Below are 22,438 nucleotides of genomic sequence, written 5' to 3' on the forward strand. Positions count from 1 at the left end.
TTCTAACATTAAAATCAGTAGATTGTACACAAATATCCAAACTTCTGATTCTCTTGAAAACATGGCCAACTGGCCTGCTTTCCAGCATGGCTGAAGTGGAGGAAAGGCTGCTCCCAGTGGTAAGGCCTGTGCTGCCCAGATTCCAACATGGCCACCTAGTCTTAGTATCATATCTCCTGCCTCCTGGGGCCATGAGTTTGTGAGAACTAGATTTCTAGCTCTCTTAAGATAAAGACTACTTTTGTCTTGATCAACTTTGACTTTGAAGACTTTAGCTCAGAACCTAGCACACATGTCTTCATTGTACAGTTGTTGGATGATATAAAATATCTTGTGGATGCATATGACATTTCTTCCAATACTGAAACCATGCAATTGAAGTATTGCTCTGCCCTAAATTTTTGATGCAGACTGGCATCATAGGGGTCCCTGATGTCTGCCATTAGACCCACTACCTAAGGCAAGGTGTATTTCCCTGGGCTGTCCCTGAAGTCTTCACTTTGCCATTTGACAACTTATCCTCCTAGGAATCTCCTCTCCAACGAACACAGCAATGAATATCTCATGAAGTGGCTAGGAAGATGACATGAAACCCCAAGTGTCGAGCATGGCCCCTAGTATCCATTTTCATGATGTTCTTAGCCATTTTTTCTCCAAGTAGGCAAGATTCTCCATCTTCTTAGATGTCCATGAAGATCAGTTTGACTTTCCAACCAAGCTTCAGGGAAGAGATTATGGTTCAATTCTCTGTATTCTGAAAAGCTTCAAAGTCCACTCACCAAGGCCACTGATGAAGGTAAAGATTTTATCAAGAGCTTTTTTTTTTTTTTCAAATCTTTTAGTGGTCTAAAGGGGAAAACTAGGGTAGCTTAGAGCATATATAATTAGGGGCTCCTGGTCACCACTACATGCTAAGAACCCAAACTTCCCTGAGTACTTGGAGCCAGGAAAGAAGCATGAAGTGGCTTGCACTCCTCGGGCTGGTGGCCTTCTCAGAGTGCATAGTCAAGTAAGTATGGGGACTGTATGTTGCATCATATTCTTTTCTTAGACTTTTCTTTTCATCTGATTATTCTTCCACCCATCAGGTTTAGAAGGGAATGGAATATTTCCCTAACAGTCTTAAAGTTCAACTCTTACTTACTGATAAGTAACTTACTATAGGAACTGTGGATCCCAAGGTCTTGGTGTAGATTTGCATGGTTGCACAAATCTTGGGGTCCAGTCATGTCATGACCTATTGAAAATGCAACTCCTTGCAACTGTTCAGTGCACAGTCTAAGCAGATATCAATGTGGTCCTGTGGAATAGCACTTTTCTACATTTTATTCAACATGTCCTCTTTTTTCCCTGTGTACTTCAGTGTGTATATGCCTATGTCTGCATCTATGTATCACTGTTATTTATCTCTCCAACTCTTTGGAAGTCACTGGGAGTGTATTTCTCTTTCTGTTGTTTCTTTTGATTTTTCACTTGACTTGTCCTTCTTTCTCAAGCCTCTGGATTTCCCTTACTTGTTTCCTATATCTTGGATTCTTCTTTCAACTCTCTCTTCTCTGAAAACTTGGAGAAAGATACACTGTTTTTTATTTGACAAGCAGTGTGACCACAGCCAACTCAGAAACCTCTTGCATTTCAAATTGCTCCCTTGTCAAAGAGAATAAGAGTTCCCCTTCTTCCTTCTTCCTTGAGGTTCTATGAGAAGGATAGTGTGGGATGGCAATAGCAATGTTAATGGCTGTCATTGTTGAGACTTCCTATTTTTTTTTTTGTTGTTGTTGTTTAGTTGCTAAGTTGTGTCTTACTCTTCTTTTTTTTTTATTTTGTAAATTTTATTTTTAAACTTTACATAATTGTATTAGTTTTGCCAAACATCAAAATGAATCCGCCACAGGTATACATGTGTTCCCCATCCTGAACCCTCCTCCCTCCTCCCTCCCCATACCTTCACTCTGGGTCGTCCCAGTGCACCAGCCCCAAGCATCCAGTATCGTGCATCGAACCTGGACTGGCAACTAGTTTCATACATGATATTACACATGTTTCAATGCCATTCTCCCAAATCTTCCCACCCTCTCCCTCTGCCACAGAGTCCATAAGACTGTTCTATACATGAATGTCTCTTTTGCTGTCTCGTGAACAGGGTTATTGTTACCATCTTTCTAAATTCCATATATATGCGTTAGTATACTGTATTGGTGTTTTTCTTTCGGGTTTACTTCACTCTGTATAATAGGCTTCAGTTTCATCCACCTCATTAGAACTGATTCAAATGTATTCTTTTTAATGGCTGAGTAATACTCCATTGGGTATATGTACCACAGCTTTCTTATCCATTCATCTGCTGATGGACATCTAGGTTGCTTCCATGCCTGGCTATTATAAACAGTGCTGCGATGAACATTGGGGTACTCGTGTCTCTTTCCCTTCTGGTTTCCTCAGTGTGTATGCCCAGCAGTGGGATTGCTGGATCATAAGGCAGTTCTATTTCCCATTTTTTAAGGAATCTCCACACTGATCTCCATAGTGGCTGTACTAGTTTGCATTCCCACCAACAGTGTAAGGGGGTTCCCTTTTCTCCACACCCTCTCCAGCATTTATTACTTGTAGACTTTTGGATCACAGCCATTCTGACTGGTGTGAAATGGTACCTCATAGTGGTTTTGAATTGCATTTCTCTGATAATGAGAGATGTTGAGCATCTTTTCATGTGTTTGTTAGCCATCTGTATGTCTTCTTTGGAGAAATGTCTATTTAGTTCTTTGGCCCATTTTTTTGATTGGGTCGTTTATTTTTCTGGAGTTGAGCTGTAGAAGTTGCTTGTATATTCTCGAGATTAGTTGTTTGTCAGTTGCTTCATTTGCTATTATCTTCTCCCATTTTGAAGGCTGTCTTTTCACCTTGCTAATAGTTTCCTTTGATGTGCAGAAGCTTTTAAGGTTAATTAGGTCCCATTTATTTATTTTTGCTTTTATTTCCAATATTCTTGGAGGTGGGTCATAGAGGATCCTGCTATGATTTATGTCGGAGAGTGTTTTGCCTATGTTCTCCTCTAGGAGTTTTATAGTTTCTGGTCTTACGTTTAGATCTTTAATCCATTTTGAGTTTATTTTTGTGTATGGTGTTAGAAAGTGTTCTAGTTTCATTCTTTTACAAGTGGTTGACCAGATTTCCCAGCACCACTTGTTAAAGAGATTGTCTTTAATCCATTGTATATTCTTGCCTCCTTTGTCAAAAATAAGGTGTCCATATGTGCATGGATTTATCTCTGGGCTTTCTATTTTGTTCCATTGATCTATATTTCTGTCTTTGTGCCAGTACCATACTGTCTTGATAACTGTGGCTTTGTAGTAGAGCCTGAAGTCAGGTAGGTTGATTCCTCCAGTTCCATTCTTCTTTCTCAAGATCGCTTTGGCTATTCGAGGTTTTTTCTATTTCCATACAAATTGTGAAATTATTTGTTCTAGCTCTGTGAAGAATACCGTTGGTAGCTTGATAGGGATTGCATTGAATCTATAAATTGCTTTGGGTAGTATACTCATTTTCACTATGTTGATTCTTCCAATCCATGAACATGGTATATTTTTCCATCTGTTAGTGTCCTCTTTGATTTCTTTCACCAGTGTTTTATAGTTTTCTATATATAGGTCTTTAGTTTCTTTAGGTAGATATATTCCTAAGTATTTTATTCTTTCCGTTGCAATGGTGAATGGAATTGCTTCCTTAATTTCTCTTTCTGTTTTCTCATTATTAGTGTATAGGAATGCAAGTGATTTCTGTGTGTTGATTTTATATCCTGCAACTTTACTATAGTCATTGATTAGTTCTAGCAATTTACTGGTGGAGTCTTTAGGGTTTTCTATGTAGAGGATCATGTCATATGCAAATAGTGAGAGATTTACTTCTTCTTTTCAAATTTGGATTCTTTTTACTTCTTTTTCTGCTCTGATTGCTGTGGCCAAAACTATGTTGAATAGTGATGGTGAAAGTGGGCACCCTTGTCTTGTTCCTGACTTTAGAGGAAATGCTTTCAATTTTTCACCATTGAGGATAATGTTTGCTGTGGGTTTGTCATATATAGCTTTGATTATGTTGAGGTATGTTCCTTCTATTCCTGCTTTCTGGAGAGTTTTTATCATAAATGGATGTTGAATTTTGTCAAAGGCTTTCTCTGTATCTATTGAGTTAATCATATGGTTTTTATTTTTCAGTTTGTTAATGTGGTGTATTACATTGATTGATTAGCGGATATTGAAGAATCCTTGCATCCCTGGGATAAAGCCCACTTGGTCATGGTGTATGATCTTTTTAATGTGTTGTTGGATTCTGATGGCTAGAATCTTGTTAAGGATTTTTGCATCTATGTTCATCAGTGATATTGGCCTGTAGTTTTCTTTTTTTGTGGGATCTTTGTCAGGTTTTGGTATTAGGGTGATGGTGGCCTCATAGAATGAGTTTGGAAGTTTACCATCCTCTGCAATTTTCTGGAAGAGTTTGAGCAGGATAGGTGTTAGCTCTTCTCTAAATTTTTGGTAGAATTCAGCTGTGAAGCCGTCTGGACCTAGGCTTTTGTTTGCTGGAAGATTTTTGATTACAGTTTCAATTTCCGTGCTTGCAATGGGTCTGTTAAGATTTTCTATTTCTTCCTGGTCGAGTTTTGGAAAGTTGTACTTTCCTAAGAATTTGTCCATTTCTTCCACTTTGTCCATTTTATTGGCATATAATTGTTGATAGTACTCTCTTATGATCCTTTGTATTTCTGTGTTGTCTGTTGTGATCTCTCCATTTTCATTTCTGATTTTATTGATTTGATTTTTCTCCCTTTGTTTCTTGATGAGTCTGGCTAATGGTTTGTCAATTTTATTTATCCTTTCAAAAAACCAGCTTTTGGTTTTGTTGATTTTTGCTATGATCTCTTTTGTTTCTTTTGCATTTATTTCTGCTCAAAGTTTTAAGATTTCTTTCCTTCTACTAACCCTGGGGTTCTTCATTTCTTCCTTTTCTAGTTGCTTTAGGTGTAGAGTTAGGTTATTTATTTGACTTTTTTCTTGTTTCTTGAGGTGTGCCTGTATTGCTATGAACTTTCCCCTTAAGACTGCTTTTACCATGTCCTACAGGTTTTGGGTTGTTGTGTTTTCATTTTCATTCGTTTCTATGCACATTTTGATTTCTTTTTTTTTTTTTTTTTAAATGTATTTCTTTTTTTATTTCTTCTGTGATTTGTTGGTTATTCAGCAGCGTGTTGTTCAGCCTCCATATGTTGGAATTTTTAATAGTTTTTCTCCTGTAATTGAGATCTAATCTTACTGCATTGTGGTCAGAAAAGATGCTTGGAATGATTTCTATTTTTTTGAATTTACCAAGGCTAGCTTTATGGCCCAGGATGTGATCTATCCTGGAGAAGGTTCTATGTGCGCTTGAGAAAAAGGTGAAATTCATTGTTTTGGGATGAAATGTCCTATAGTTATCAATTAGGTCTAACTGGTCTATTGTATCATTTAAAGTTTGTGTTTCCTTGTTAATTTTCTGTTTAGTTGATCTATCCATAGGTGTGAGTGGGGTATTAAAGTCTCCCACTATTATTGTGTTATTGTTAATTTCTCCTTTCATACTTGTTAGCATTTGTCTTACATACTGCGGTGTTCCCGTGTTGGGTGCATATATATTTATAATTGTTATATCTTCTTCTTGGATTGATCCTTTGATCATTATGTAGTGACCTTCTTTGTCTCTTTTCACAGCCTTTGTTTTAAAGTCTATTTTATCTGATATGAGTATTGCTACTCCTGCTTTCTTTTGGTCCCTATTTGCATGGAAAATCTTTTTCCAGCCCTTCACTTTCAGTCTGTATGTGTCCCCTGTTTTGAGGTGGGTCTCTTGTAGACAACATATGTAGGGGTCTTGTTTTTGTATCCATTCAGCCAGTCTTTGTCTTTTGGTTGGGGCATTCAACCCATTTACGTTTAAGGTAATTACTGATAAGTATGATCCCATTGCCATTTACTTTATTGTTTTGGGTTCAACTTTATACACCGTTTTTGTGTTTCCTGTCTAGAGAATATCCTTTAGTATTTGTTGGAGAGCTGGTTTGGTGGTGCAGAATTCTCTCAGCTTTTGCTTGTCTGAAAAGCTTTTGATTTCTCTTTCATACTTGAATGAGATCCTTGCTGGGTACAATAATCTGGGCTGTAGGTTATTTTCTTTCATCATTTTAAGTATGTCTTGCCATTCCCTCCTGGCTTGAAGAGTTTCTGTTGAAAGATCAGCTGTTATCCTTATGGGTATTCCCTTGTGTGTTATTTGTTGTTTTTCCCTTGCTGCTTTTAATATTAGTTCTTTGTGTTTGATCTTTGTTAATTTGATTAATATGTGTCTTGGGGTGTTTCGCCTTGGGTTTATCCTGTTTGGGACTCTCTGGGTTTCTTGGACTTGGGTGACTATTTCCTTCCCCATTTTAGGGAAGTTTTCAACTATTATCTCCTCAAGTATTTTCTCATGGTCTTTCTTTTTGTCTTCTTCTTCTGGGACCCCTATGATTCGAATGTTGTAGCATTTAATATTGTCCTGGAGGTCTCTGAGATTGTCCTCATTTCTTTTAATTCGTTTTTCTTTTATCCTCTCTGATTCATTTATTTCTACCATTCTATCTTCTAATTCACTAATCCTATCTTCTGCCTCTGTTATTCTACTATTTGTTGCCTCCAGAGTGTTTTTAATTTCACTTATTGCATTATTCATTATTTATTGACTCTTTTTTATTTCTTCTAAGTCCTTGTTAAACCTTTCTTGTATCTTCTCAATCCTTGCCTCCAGGCTATTTATCTGTGATTCCATTTTAATTTCAAGATTTTGGATCCATTTCACTATCATTATTCGGAATTCTTTATCAGGTAGATTTCCTATCTCTTCCTCTTTGGTTTGGTTTGGTGGGCATTTATCCTGTTCCTTTATCTGCTGGCTATTCCTCTGTCTCTTCATCTTGTTTAAATTGCTGAGTTTGGGGTGTCCTTTCTGTATTCTGGCAGTTTGTGAAGTTCTCTTTATTGTGGCGTTTCCTCACTGTGTGTGGGTTTGTACAGGTGGCTTGTCACGGTTTCCTGGTTAGGGAAGCTTGTGTCGATGTTCTGGTGGATGGAGCTGTATTTCTTCCCTCTGGAGTATAATGAAATGTCCAGTAATGAGTTATGAGATGTCTGTGGTTTTGGGGTGACTTTGTGCCTGTACCTTGAAGCTCAGGGCTGTGTTCCTTTGTTGCTGGAGAATTTGCTTGGTATGTCTTACCCTGGAACTTGTTGGCGCTTGTGTGATGCTTGGTTTCAGTGTCTGTATAGAGGTGTTTGATGAGCTCCTGTCAATTAATGTTCCTTGGAGTCAGGAGTTCCCTGGAGTCAGGGTTTGGACTTAAGCCTCCTACTTCCAGTTATCGGTCTTATTTTTACAGTAGTTTCAAAACTTCTCCTTCTATACAGCACCATTGATAAAACATCTACGTTAAAGATGAAAAGTTTCTCTACTGTGAGGGTCACTCGGAGAGGTTCACAGCGTTACATGGAGAAGAGAAGAGGGAGGAGGGAGTTAGAGGTGACCCAAATGAGATGAGGTAGAATCAATAGTGGAGAGAGTGGGCTAGCCAGTAGTCACTTCCTTATGTGCACTCCACAAATGGACCGCTCAGAGATGTTCACGGAGTAATACAGAGAAGAGAAGAAGGAGGAAGGAGACAGAGGTGGCCAGAAGGATAAAAGGGGGAAATGAAAAGGAAGAAGACAGATCCAGCCAGTAATCAGTTCCCTAAGTGTTCTCCACCGTCTGGAACACACAGAAATTCACAGAGTTGGGTAGAGTAGGGAGGGGTTAGGGAGGAGATACAGGCGACCTGGTGGAGAAAATGGATAGTCCAAAGGGAGAGAGAGCAGTCAAGCCAGTAATCTCGCTCCCTAGTGAAAAATGGGTCCTGAAGATTGGGTTCTTAAAGGTATAAAATTGGTAACAAATACATAAAAGCAAAAATTTAAAGTCTAGAGTAGAGTTTGGAATTTCAAAAATACGATGTTAATGAAAAGAAGAAGGAAAAGAAAGAGAGAAAAAACGAACAAAGAAAAACAAACAAGGTTGCAAAAATTATAAAGAAACTACAGGTACAAAATTGTTAACTAATACCAAAAAGCAAAAGTTAAAAATCTAGAGTAGAGTTTGGAATTTCAAAAATACAATGTTAAAAAAAAGAAGAAGAAAAATAAAGAGAGAAAACAAACAAACCAACAAAAACAATGTCGCAAAAATTATAAAGAAAATACAGGTACAAAATTGATATAAAATACCAAAAAGCATAAATTAAAAATCTTGAGTGGAGTTTGGAATTGCAGATATATGATGTTATATAAAAGAAGAAGAGAAAGAAACAGAGGGGGGAAAAAAGGGAAAAAAAAGTTACAGAAATTATAAAAAAAACTATAGGTACAAAATTGATAACATATACCAAAAGGCTAAAATTAAAAATCTAGGGTAGAGTTTGGAATTTCAAAAATACAATGTTAAAGAAAAGAAAAAAAATAAAAACACGGTTAAAAATTATAAAATATATATATGAAGTTTGCTGAAGAAGAAAAAAATAGGGTCTTTTTTTTTTTTTTTTTGCAAAGTAATAGGTTATAAAAGTGAAAATTAAAGGACAATAGAGGACTTAAAATTTTTTTAAAAAAATTAAAAAAAGAATAAAGAAAGAAAGATTGATCATAAAAATAGTAAAAATATATCTAGGTCTTTCTCTGGTTTTGTTGTGAGTATTGTGGGTTCAGTTCATTTTTGGCTAGTTCCTTGGTCTGACTTATATTTCTCAAGATCTATAGGCCCCTTCCTATGTAGTCCGTAGTAACCACAGGGTTTTAATCTATGGCCTGTAGCTTCCAAGGCATTTCCCTCTGTTATAGCTTCTTCTGTTTGCTGGTCTCTTCAGTGTCTGGTTTCTGCCCTGACACAACAGGGACGGTGGAGGACACTTTTTTTTTTTTTTTTTTTTTAGGCTCACTTGTTCAGTCGCGCTGTGGGGAGGGAGGGAGGGATGCTGCAAACAGATAACACTGGCGTGCGCTCGCAGTGCCTCAGCCACACTGGGTCTGCCCCCACTCACGGCGCGTGTAGCCTCCCTGCCCACACTGCTCAGGCTCTAGGTTGTTCCGCCAGGAACAATCAGAGGCTGGCCCTGGGCTGACCGCCCAGGTCCAAGCCGCTTAGGTTCAGGCACTCGGGTTGTCCTCAGAGGTGCAGACTCAGTTGGGCCTGCATTTTGTGCTCTTCCCAGGTCCGAGCAGCTCAGGTGATGAGGTGTTTGGCAAGCGCCAATGCTGCGTCTTATCGCCTCCCTGCCACTCGGTTATCTGGGTGTAAAACCAGCGCACCTTCTCAGGCAGATGTTGAACGTCCAGACCCCCAAGAAGTTTTAGTTAGCAAAGAAGCCTGCTTACAGTTTTATAGATAGTGTCTCTCTGGGGCTGCGATTGCCTCCTTCCAGCTCTGGCTGCCTGTCACTGGAGGGGGAAGGTCTGCAGCCAGCTATCTCTGTTCAGTCCTTTGTTCTGTGCGCGGGCCTGGTGGTGTCTTAGGTTAGGGCTGGCTTTTCGCGTGGTAGATATCCCACAGTCTGGTTTGCTAGCCCAAATTATTTCGCTCAGATAGCGCTCAGGACACTCGGGCCAGATTCTTACTCTAAGCGACGCAGCCCGCGCCGCGCTTCCCTGCCCAGCCCCCGCTTGCTAATGGCGTGTGCAGGCCTCTGTGCTGCTTCTCCGCTGGGGGAGTTACCGTAGGGCTCACAATCTGTGATTTTTAATTGTTTATTTATTTTTTTCTCCCTGTTATGTTGCCCTCTGTGCTTCCAAAGCTTGGCACAGATTCGGCAGTGAGAAGGTTTCCTGATGTTTGGAAACTTCTCTCTTTTTAAGACTCCCTTCCTGGGACGGAACTCCATTCCTCCCTCTTTTGTCTATTTTTTTGTCTTTTATATTTTTTCCTACCTCCTTTCAAAGAGTTGGGTTGCTTTTCTGGGTGCCTGATGTCCTCTGCCGGCATTCAGAAGTTGTTTTGTGGAATTTACTCAATGTTTAAATGCTCTTTTAATGAATTTGTGGGGGAGAAAGAGTTCTCCCTGTCCTAATCCTCCGCCATCTTGGCTCCTCCCTCCGAGACTTCCTATTTATCAGGTACCTTATATCCATCACTTCTCTTATCCCCAAGATATTCTATTTGGAGGGTTTGTATTGTTACATTCCACCATTTTACCGAAGGGGGAACTGAGACACCACATGGTCATATGGCTTATCCAAGATTGCAGAAAAGAACATGTATTCAAATCTATGTCTTTGCCATGGTATAGGCATAAAATTCTGATAATAATGTGCCTCATAAAAATGATTAGAAAATACACAGGGCCATTACAATGACAGTTATACCTTAACACTGACAGCTAATTGTAGCATCCTCTTTGTTTTCTTTGTCAAATGCTCAGTGAAAGAATACCTCTAAGGAGAGCGAAGACCATGAGGAAAACCCTCAGTGGAAAAAACATGCTGAAGGAGGATTTCTTGAAGGAGCATCCTTACAGATGGTCCCAGATCTTTTCATGGCTGAAAACTAACTATTCACCCGCTGAGAAACATCATGGATGTGAGTATTTTGGGAGGACGGTGCTCCACAGTACCCCCTTGTTCTCTAGCCAGGCATGGGGCTTATTTGGAGGTGCCAGGTGGGATGTTGAGGTTGGGGTTCCTGAAGGAGGCAGAGATACTGGAAAACAGGGACCCCAACCAGAGGAGAAGGCACTCTCATCCTCAACTGTTGGTCTTGGTGACTGGGCCTGGAAATTAACAGGTGGCAGGTAAATATTCATTTCTCTGTCAAACATGTGTCATTAGTTTGATGGTGATTGTTCCTTCTGAACTACGTGAGCCACTCAGCTACAGATGAAGAGTGAGCCATCACTGATCAAAAGGTAGAACCAACTGCAAAGCAATTGTGAATCCCCAGGCAGAGGAATTCAGTTTCCACAGATGCAAGAATGACAGCAGTAAAAAGTTACTGAATCTGTATTCCATGTATGGCCATAACGATCACTGTGGTCACTGTTTTGAGATTAGACAAAGGGCTTATTTTGTTTTCAAGAATATCCATGCCAGCCTGAGAGATAGGCAAAGGGCAAATACATGTCAAAAGAAAGGGTCACCTGTGTGGTGTTGATTGGATGTGGTCTGAGTTTAGAGGGAGTGGCTGGGGTTGATCAAGAAGGAGCACCTGGAGAAGGGGCTGCTAAGGCTGGGTTTGAAGAGATTACAGAGCTTCTCAAATGAAGGCACCAGGACCTCCTTGGGTGTCCAGCGGTCCTAGAGGCCCAGTGGTTATGCCTCTGGGCTTCCCATGTAGGAGGTACCACTTCAACGCTTGGTCATAGAGTCAATATCCTGCATACAATGTAGCACAGGAAAAATATATCAAATGCAGATATGTCTGTGACCAAAGTCTGTGAGGTGCATAGTGGTTAGAAAGTGATCTCAAGAGATATGTGACACCCAGAGGGAGGCATCAGTGTGGGAATAGAGGGTAGCCAGTTCTGCACTAACCCACTCCCTCCTTCTCCCTGTAGTTGGTCTACGTGGGTAACCTCACCATTGGAACACCCCCTCAGGAATTCCAGGTTGTCTTTGACACAGCCTTATCTGACCTGTGGGTGCCCCCCGTCTTTTGCACCAGTCCAGCCTGTTGTGAGTACAGACACCCTGTACCCGGACCATCCTTCACTTGCCCTGCTGCCCTGTTTTCCACCCTTGACACCTGATGACACTCATCTCTTGTGTCTGCAGCTACACACATTAGGTTCAGACATCTTCAGTCTTCCACCTTCCGGCCTACCCATAAGACCTTCACCATCAATTATGGATCTGGGAGAATGAACGGAGTTGTTGCTTATGACACAGTTTGGGTAACAGTGTAACAAATGCTGAGTCAGGACTGGCTATGGAGTGACCACTGCTTGAAAAACAGATGCAGGACCATCTGGCAGGACCCATCCTAGCCTAATTCCCATATATATTGGCCATCATATCCATAGGATATGTTTCTGGGAAGGCAGTGCCTGTGGTGACACAGGAATAAACAAATTAGCTGACCCAGAGATTTGCTTGAGGTGTGGACTTGCAGCTCCTCTGCCCATGAGAAGTTCAAGGTTCATTTTGCTGGGAGAGAGGAGAAGGGATAAAAGCACCCTGGCACTTTCAGGTGGTAACTGGTTTAATCCTGAACAACCCCACACAGCAGTTACTCTGATTAGCTCATGAGACATATGAGGAAACTGAAGTACAGACGTCAAGGGCCTTGCTGAGGGCACACATGTGGTAAAATGTGGAGTTAGGCTGGCTTTTCAGAGCTGAAGTTGCTGTGGGATGTTTGGGGACAGGATAAAACTGATCTGGGGACCCTGGGGGCAGTCAAGGGCTTCAGGTATCCAGAGTGGGAAACTGGGTACCTGAAAAGTCAAGGGGCCTGATAAATGAGTTCTCACTCTAGAGGGCCCTTGAGAGTCTAATAAACCTATGGCCTGCCTGCCCCAAAATGCCTGAGTAGTTCCCCTCTCTCTCTTTCTCTCTTGTACACATTCACAGAAATATACATTTATCCCCAAAAGTGAATTCCTCAGGCAGTAATTTCATAGAACCCAGAAGCAAGATTGTGTTTTCAGCTTCTGTCTTCCTGGACAGATGCAGAATCCACAGTACATTACAGAGAATGCAGCCCATTCCTGTTATTAGGTCACAGTGATGCCAAAGAGAAGGCTATCTTACTCTCATTCCTTTTGTCCATAAGGTGGCACCAATGGGACCTGGCCTGACTCTTGGTTGCCCCACCTGTACAGAAGCCATGAGGCCAATTTGACTGACTCAGGTGGTGTTTTTCAGAGGGTCAGATGTTTTAAAATTCACAGCCTGTCTCAAGTGGAACCCAGATTCCCCTCCCAGCTTCGTCTAACCATCTGTTGGCCACCAAAGATAGAGCCCAGCCTCAATTCTTCTCTGATGATCTAATGGCAATGCACCCAGCCCAGTCCTAGCCCCACTTCACATATCTGTATGTGGGATCACTCTTGTCTCCCACAGATTGGGGACCTTGTAAGTACTGACCAGCCATTCGGTCTAAGCGTGGCAGAATACGGGTTTGAAGGCTGAACTTATGATGGCGTCTTCGGCTTGAATTACCCCAACATATTCTTCTCTGGAGCATCCCCATCTTTGACAAGCTGAAGAATCAAGGTGCCATTTCTGAGCCTGTTTTTGCCTTCTACTTGATCAAGTAAGTCTGAGATGGACAATCACTTTCTCCAAATAAGCTGTAAGTTGCTTTCAGTTGCATGAAAATTATAGAACACTTGGTAAAGAAGTATCCTGAGATATAATCTAACCCAGGATAACTATGGCCCCCGGGCCCTACCTGGCATCACTACTGGCTTTTATAAATAAAATTTTATTGGAACACAACCCTACTCCTGGGCTCAAGATCAGTAAATTGGTCTCCGGGGGTGTGTGAGGAGGAGGCTAATGGAACGCAACAGGAAACAAGTTGAAGGAAAAGGCATTAGGATTTCCTTATGAATTTGATAAGGAAAGAAAGAGAAGGATGGTGGATATCTTTCCCTCCTCATTAGCATTTCACTGGGAGCCCAGGACCAGCTGCACAATTTGTGGAGCCAGTGAGAAATGAAAGTGTGGGACACAAAAGTGTGGGACCCCTTGTTCAAGAAATATTAGGCATTTTAAGACAGCGAGAGCAGAGTTGGGGTCCCTTCTGAGTGTGGGACCCTCTGGACAGTAGAGCTCACAGGCCATTGGAGCCAACTCTGGGTGACCTGAACCCACACCCTCAGAACTCCCAGGCCTTGATTTTCCTGAAAAATTACAAGGTGGACAAGGGGAAAGCCAAAACACTTCAGCACCCTGTCCTCTGAGGGTGTCTGAGCACTCAGGTCACAGGAGATCCAGGGCATCTTCAGAAGACATAGTGAGTGGAGCCCAGACAAGTGATTTAACTTCTAACCTCCTCTGTGCCACTCATTAGCCAGTAACAGACCTCAGTCTGGATCTCAATGGCTCCTAGACTCGATATCTGCATCTGTACATGGGGACCTTATTAGGGCCTTGATAGGTGGACAAGCACAGCTCTCAGACAGTGCTGTTGTTACTGTCCTCCAAGGATCCCAGCCTCTCTTCTCTACAGAGACAAGCGGGAGGGCAGTGTGGTGATGTTTGGTGGGGTGGACCACTGCTACTACAAGGGAGAGCTCAACTGGGTACCATTGATCGAAGCAGGTTACTGGAGTGTACACATGGACCAGTGAGCCTCTCTGAGGGTCAGCCTAAGTGGTGTTCCCACTACTGTACATGGACACAGGCAGACACACACAAATACATTCTTAAACCTACGGTCACACAGACATATACACCACCCACAACGACACAGACAGACACACAGACACATGGAAACACACAAGCAGACACATATAAACCTTCACAGAGACACATAAGAACATGCATAGCTAGTCAGAGACACACAAGCACTCACAGAGACACATACAAACACACATACAAACAAACAGACAAGCACATAAATACACAAACAACCCATGGGTTCATAATACTCAGGCCTTCTGAGAAAGGCTCTGACCATGGTCCTAAAAGGTCCAAGAGGTCTGTGCAGCTGGGAGAGGGCTGCACCCACTGCCCTGTGAGGCGTGGAGCATGGTTAGAGGACTCTACAGTGTGGTGAACAGAGGATCAGGGAGAATTTCTCCAGCCTGAACAGAGTTATGATAAGATGACCAACTGTCCAGGACTACCTAGGACATAGGAAGTTCTCAGTACAGATAAATGTCATTTTAAAAACAGGGACAGTGAGAAAATGGGGAAAACTAGTCTTCTTAGGGAGCAACTACCCAGCAGTGGAGAGAGGTTGGCTGCAGTCTTAAGACATGAAAGCAACTAATAAAAAAGACATTCCATGTTCTTGGGCACACAGTGGGATAGGGGCTATAACAGAGAATCAGGAAGGTGGGATCCAGAAGTGACCTGAGGACAAGAGGCATAACTGATAGGATTCTGTGTGATATCCTCAGACAAAAGCTGACCTGTCCTTTGGCATTTCTGTGGGCTAGTCATGTATTTCCTGGCCAGGGTCTCAGGGTCTGAGCTGGTTGTAGAAGCAGTGCTGGGAGACACCCCCTCCCAGAGGAGCCCCTCTCTCCTACCATGAGAATCTGCTGCCCCTGTGAATCTCCATCTTCGCTCTGTGAGCAACCCGTTATTTGTTCCCCATCACATACAGCTCTCTGGATGTTTCTTATTGATTTCTCAGCCTTTGTTCACTCATTGAACAGACAAGCATTGAGCATTCACTGTGTGCCAGGCACTTTAGGGATGCAAGGAGATTAAAACTCGCCCTCACATTTAAGAAGGCAGATGTACATGAAGTGACTTGCCCACATAGTGAATTGTAACTTTGGTACATGCTAGACATGAGGAGAAGGCAATGGCGACCCACTCCAGTACACTTGCCTGTAAAATCCCAGTGATGGCGGAGCCTGGTGGGCTGCCCTCTATGAGGTCTCTAAGAGTCAGACACGACTGAAGTGAGTCAGCAGCAGCAACAGCAGCAGACATGAGGAAGGGTCTACAGAGAGAGACCAAGACAGGAAACTAATAAACACCAGGGGAAAGACTTTCTGAAAACAATACAATTAAGGTGGAATCTGGTAGATGAGAAGAAGTTTGCTAGTCAAAGTGCAGTGGAGTCTTCTAGGAAGGAAGACCAGCTTGTATCAAGGTACAAAATATCCTGGTGCATTCAAGTACTTCATTCGAGGATGTCAAGAAAGGTGCTGTGTCGTGAACAAAGGAAAAAAGGGCAAGAGATGAAGGGCTGTTTAGGAGACAGTCAGGAAGGGGGTAATTCTGGGGAGAATCTGAGTGACCTTGATGCCCTCTTTCTTCCATTATCTCTCAGCATCTCCATGAAAAGAAAGGTTATTGCTTTTTCTGACGGCTGTGAGGCCCTTGTGGACACTGGGGCATCACATATCAAAACCCCAGGAAGACTGGTCAATAACATACAGAAGCTCATCAGTGCCAGGCTACGGGGTTCCAAGGTGAAGGGTCATGCCCCAGGGTTACTTCCAGTCTCCAAACACAACAAGGAACTCCAGGGCCAACCTCTCACCCTCTCTCTCTAACTGCACTACGTTTATTGTTCTGTGGTCAATACCCTTCCCTCTATTATCTTCACCATCAATGGTGTCAACTACCCAGTGCCAGCTCGAGCCTACATCCTCAAGGTGAGGGGACAATATTGAGGGTTGGTTCTCAAACTGGAGCTTGTAGGAACTCTTGGGCTGCTGCTGGGAGGAGGGAGCCCTCTGGAGGCCATGTCACCCCATTGCAGATGCTGCTGAGCCCTGTGGCTGGGCCAGTGCCTCCCACAAAACCAATCATTTGAAAGTAAAGGGCTGTGTGGGACACTGATCTTCCTGAAATAAATGTGGAGATATCACACCATATGGCATACTGGGAGTCAGGCAGAGGGGAACACTAAGGTCCTCAGTGCTCAAAGAGCTTCAATTCAATCTGAACCCGTAGGTGCATGAACATGGAAGTCAGCACTAGCAGTCCCTGAAATAGGCCATATTACAAGGAGAATGGCTGGGGACAGTCCCAGTGTGATGTTCCAGCATAAGTTCACAGTCTCCCTTCCCTTCTCAAAGCTTTCCTGGTTTGAATGATAAATTACATGGTCAGCCTAGTTCTCGGCTGCATCTTCCCCTTGCTCTGGCCAGGTGCTTCCTTTGTGAGTTGGGGTACCTGTCCCCTCTGTGGGAAGGTTGGATGCTAATGTGAATAAAGGGTGAACAGTGACTGCTCAGCTCCAGCACAGGGTGGAGGCTTCATGTCAGCTCCCTGAGAGAGTTCAGAGCAGGCTGATGGGCTTAAAGAAGGCTTTGAGGAAGAGAGGGAATTTCAGGAATTCTAAAACCACAAACTCATTGAGCCATATGGAGGGTTGCTTGGTTCTAGGCAAAACTGCACTAGATTCCATGCAAATGGAATCTCAAGGTGGTCTGCTCTGGGGCACTGGGTACTTACTAGGGGTGATGAGGGCTACAGACTGACCAGTGGGGCTGGGGAACCACAGTACTTTACCCACCCAAGCCTGGAGTGGCCAAAGAGGGTGAGAGTGGGCCGAAGGAGGCTTCTCAGATTTCCTGAGTTAAGTCTTCAAGAACGTGTTGTGGGCACTGCTCTATTTAAGATGGATAACCAACAACGAGTTTCTTTGTAGCACAGGGAACTCCCCTCTGTTATATGACAGCCTGGATGGGAGGGGTGTCTTTGGGACCAGGATACCCGGATACATATGGTTGAGCCCCTTTACTATCCACCTGAAACTCAGAATATTGTTAATTAGCTATACTCCAATACAAAATAGAGTTTGATAATAAAGTACGGATTGTGGGGATGCAGGACGAGAACCAGCATTCTCTGCAGAGAAAACAAAGAGCAGGAGTCAGAAGGAAAGAAACAGGGAGTGAGGAGAGCTATGGACACACTTGTTCTTTTCTAAATAATTATATTGAAGTGTGGCTAATCTGCTGCTGCTGCTGCTAAGTCGCTTCAGTCGTGTCCAAAGTCTCACAGTGGTCGACTCTGTGTTTCCCCATAGACGGCAGCCCACCAGGCTCCCCCTTCCCGGGATTCTCCAGGCAAGAACACTGGAGTGGGTTGCCATTTCCTTCTCCAATGCATGAAAGTAAAAAAGTGATAGTGAAAAGTGAAAGTGAAGTCTCTCAGTCGTGTCCGACTCTTAGCAACCCCATGGATTGCAGCCTACCAGGCTCCTCCCTCCAAGGGATTTTCCAGGCAGGAGTACTGGAGTGGGGTGCCATTGCCTTCAGTGTTGCATTAAGTTCTGCTGCAGAGCAATGTGACTCAGTTATACACATAAAATTATATTTTTTTCTTATTCTTTTTCATGTGGTTTATCACTGAATATTGAATATATTTCCTTACGCTCTACAGTAGGACTTTGTTGTTTATCATTCCTCTATTTCCCAACTCCCAGTCCTCCCCTCCCCCACACCCTTCCTTATGGCAACCTCATGTCTTTGCCCTCTTTGGTTTTAGATAAACTCTCATATCCCCTGCTGCTGAGAAAACCCCTTGATGCCTATCAAAAGAGGGAAATAAAACAAAGAATTGAGCTGGGTCTGGATACTGGGGGGAGTCACCTGTAAGGTCTCATGCTGACTGGTGTGTGTCTCTGACTCCCCCAGAATTCTAGAGGCCACTGCTATACCACCTTTAAAGAGAGCAAATTGAGTCTATCTACAGAGACCTGGATCCTGGGTGACGTCTTCCTGAGGCAGTACTTCTCAGTTTATGATCGAGGAAATGAAAGGATTGGCCTGGCACAGGCAGTGTAAATGCATGGAGTGCTTCAGGAATCCGTAAGGCTGCTCCTAACACACACTCACTCACACTTTGGGCACTCCTGCCCAGGATGCTGATGAACTGTATTTGGTGGTCTGTACACCCTATTCTCAGTAAAGAATAAAGGGTTTCACTCTTAATGGTGCTGAAATAAATGTTGCCTCTGTGTCAGGGAGTGAAGGATCTAGAACGAAGTCTGAATCAAAATTGAGAGGAGCCCTACTCCAATTGGCTTCAAGGAAAATAGAGACTCATTGAAATGATTCTGAGAATCCAGGATACAACAATCAGAGCAAATACAAAGATCTCAGTGACTGGACCCAAGAAACCAGAAGTCATCAATTCTCTCTCACTCTCACTCTTTCCCTTCACTCTTCTTTGATGGTCTTAGCCTGGCAACTTTCTTCCTTAAGGCTTCTACACCTAGTGAGGGAGTTCAAGCTACCTGACCTAGGGTTTTAAATCCTGAAGGCATCACCTAGTAAGGAAAGAAAATTGCAGACATTAGAGTTCAAGGGTGTTCTATGAATGACCCACCTCAGATCACATGTACAGCCTTAGATCAGCCATCCTGGCAGGGAAATGTGGTATTATGACTGGTTTTACATGGTCTTTGGCCCTGACCCCTCAGGATGTGATTGTCAATTTCCTCAAAAACTACATGACTGAAGCTGGGGAGAGGCAGACCCAAGGATAGTGACTAGCAGATGGTCTAGGCCATGGAAGAACTTGTGATGACCCACCAACTCAACCACCTCCTCATTCAGAGGAATTATAAGGGATAATTAAATAGACCCTCTTTGTCCCATCTCAGATATTCTTATCACTGGGCATGTCCTCCAGGGGATTTTGGGTGAGGTACTTCATGGAGAGCTGGTTCCCTTTTGTCCCACACCCAGTCACCAGCTCTCTGCCACATATGCCTGCTCTGTCCTTTCCAGGCCTACTTGGTAAGTGGTGGCCCCAGTGGATTCCAGAGCCATCCAGATCCTCCAGGGCCCAGAATGCCCCTTCCTTGCCTCCAGTGCTGCTGGGGAGAATGCAATTCATGCATCAGGGGACCCAGGGTACACAGAGCCTTCAGCATTTCTGAGCTTCTTTCAGGGGTGGAGCTATAAACTATTTGCTTGGAACTGCCATGGTTAGGCACTTTTTCAGTGGAAGCATCTGTTCTTTCCACCTGGAGGCTCTTAGTAGATGCCTCAGCTGAGCCAGCAGGGGTCACAGGTTGATTTCTTTTCAGATTGACTGGTTTGATGTCTTTGTTGTATAAGGGACTCTCAAGAATCTTCTCAAGCACCACAGTTCAAAAGCTCAATTCATTGGCATTCACCCTTTCTTATGGTCCAGATCACACATCTGTACATGATTACTGGAAAATCATGGCTTTGACACTACAGACCTCTGTAGCAAAGTGAGTCTCTGCTTTTTAATACACAGTGCAGGTTTTTCATAGCCTTTCTTCCTTCCAAGGAGCAAGTGTGTTTTTATTTTGTGGCTGCAGTCAAGGTCCACGGTTGTTTTGAAGCCCAAGAAAATAAAATCTGCCACTGTTTCCACTTTTCCCTCATCTATATGCCATGATGTGGTGGGACCAGATGCCCTGAATGTTGAGTATATTTTTGTGAATAGTTTTTTTGAATGTTGAGTTTTAACCAGTTTTTGCATCTCCTCTCCTCATGAAGAGGCTCTTTAGTTCTTTGCTCTCTGCCACTAGGGCAGTGTCATCTTCAGATCTGTGAATGTTGATACTTCTTCCAGCAATCTTCATTCCAGCTTGGGATTTATGCAGTCCTGCATATCGAATGGTGTATCCTATATAGAAGTTAAGTAAGCAGAGTGACAATGTACACGTTGTCACGCTTCTTTCCCACTTTTAAATCTTTCAGTTTTTCTGTGTATGATTCTAACTGCCACATTTTGACCTACATACAGACTTTTCAGGAGACAGGTAAGGTGATCTGTACTCCCATTTCCTTAAGAATTTTCCACAGTTTGTTGTGGTCCACACAGTGAAAGGCTTTAGCATAGTCAGTGAAGCAGATGGAAATGTTTTCTGGGATTCCCTTGCTTTCTCTATGATCCAATGGATGTTGAAATTTTACCTCTGGCTCCTAAAACTAGTTTGTACATCTCAAAGTTCTCAGTTCATGTAGCATTGAAGCTTAACTTGAAGGGTTTTGAGCATTACCTGGTTAGCAAGTGAGATGGGTGCAATTGCATGATAGGTTGAACATTCTTTGGAATTGCCTTTCTTTTTTTTAATTTAATTTAATTTTTTAACTTTACAATATTTTATTGGTTTTGCCGTATATCAACATGAATCCGCCACAGGTATACACGTGTTCCCCATCCTCAACCCTCCTCCCACCTCCCTCCCAGTACCATCCCTCTGGGTCGTCCCAGTGCAGCAGCCCCAAGCATCCAGTATTGTGCATCGAACCTGGACTGGTGACTCATTTCATATATGATATTATACATGTTACTGTGGCCACTGCTGAGTTTTCCAAATTTGTTGACATATTGAATGCAGCACTTTTACAGCCTCATTCTTTAGGATTTTTAAATAGCTCAGCTGGAATCCCATCAGCTCTCCTAACATTGTAGTGATTCTTCCTAAGGCCCACTGACTTCATACTCCAGGATATCTGGCTTTACATGAGTGACCCAAGCATCATTCCTATCCCAGTCATTATGACCTTTTTTGTACAGTTCTTCTGTGCATTCTTGCTACCTCTTCTTTATCTCATCTGCTTCTGTTAGGTCTTTGACTTTTCTGTCCTTTATTGTGCCCATCTTTGCATGAAATGTTCCTTTGGTAGCTCCAATTTTCCTGAAGTGATCTATAATCTTTACACTTCTATTATTTTCCTCTAATTCTTGCAGTGTGCACTTACGAAGACTTTCTTCTCTCTCCTTGCTATTCTCTGGAAGTCTGCATGCCACTGAGTATACCTTTCCCTTTCTCCTTTGCATTTCACTTCTCTTATTTTCTCAGTGTTTTTAAGCCTCCTCAGGCAACCCCTTTTCCTTCTCATATTGTTTTCCTGGGGATGGTTTTGGTGACCACATCCCGTGCAATGTAACAAACCTCCATCCTAGTTCTTCAGGCTACCAGACCTAATCCCTTGAATCTATTTTTAATTTCCATAAAATCATAAGGGATTTGATTTAGGTCATAGCTTAATGGTCTAGTGGTTTTCCTTAGTTACTTCAATTTAAGTCTGATTATTGCTTGCTTCTGCCTAAGCATTGGTGCCAGATGACCACCCACCACTCCCAGTGGGTGTGGAGCAAAAACACACAATTTGAGGACTGTTACCCTGGGTTTGTGCTTGGCCTTTCACGTACTTAGCTGTGTGAGCTTGATCAAGTCACTTAACCTCAGTTTTCTCATCTGGAAAATGGGCACCATGATGCTAGTTCCACCTTCTAGATTGCATGTGTGCCTGCAGAGAGCAAGTGGCCTCAAGAGGGCTTTCTGGGTTCCTGAGTCTGGAACAAATATGAATTATTCTGCCACCTGGGGAGAAGGAAATCTGTTTAGAGGTTATGGCTGCCATCCCCAAGGCTAACTATTGATTCAAGCCAAATGACATCTCTCTCTGAACCATGACACAGAACTCTGACTGAGCTGATGCTCCCAAAGAGCTAATGATTACTGGCTCAGATTACTCCTATCCTCAGCCTTACCAGTCAGCCTTTCTTTGTTAACTACTTCTAGTCTGAAATCACTCTGCAAGGAGAGTTGTAAGGCTTTTGGTCTCTTTTAAATTTCCCACAACTCCACCATAGCAACAAGTAGCTGTGATGGCTTCTTTTCATAGCAACAACTATGGCAACTGGTACAATCCAGTCTCAGCCTGTTAAATGAATCTGCCCCCATGAAAGGTTGTTGTTGAATCACGACGCCACTATTCTTG

The 22,438-nt window shown here is 42.7% G+C and overlaps 1 pseudogene; it reads left to right on the top strand.

Moving 5' to 3' along the window:
- Positions 1–908: 908 nt before the first annotated feature.
- LOC129653638 (pregnancy-associated glycoprotein 1-like) lies at positions 909–18,508 on the top strand (annotated as a pseudogene).
- The last annotated feature ends 3,930 nt before the right edge of the window (positions 18,509–22,438 follow it).

The sequence above is a fragment of the Bubalus kerabau genome, chromosome 5, assembly GCF_029407905.1.
Source record: "Bubalus kerabau isolate K-KA32 ecotype Philippines breed swamp buffalo chromosome 5, PCC_UOA_SB_1v2, whole genome shotgun sequence".
Taxonomy (NCBI): domain Eukaryota; kingdom Metazoa; phylum Chordata; class Mammalia; order Artiodactyla; family Bovidae; genus Bubalus; species Bubalus kerabau.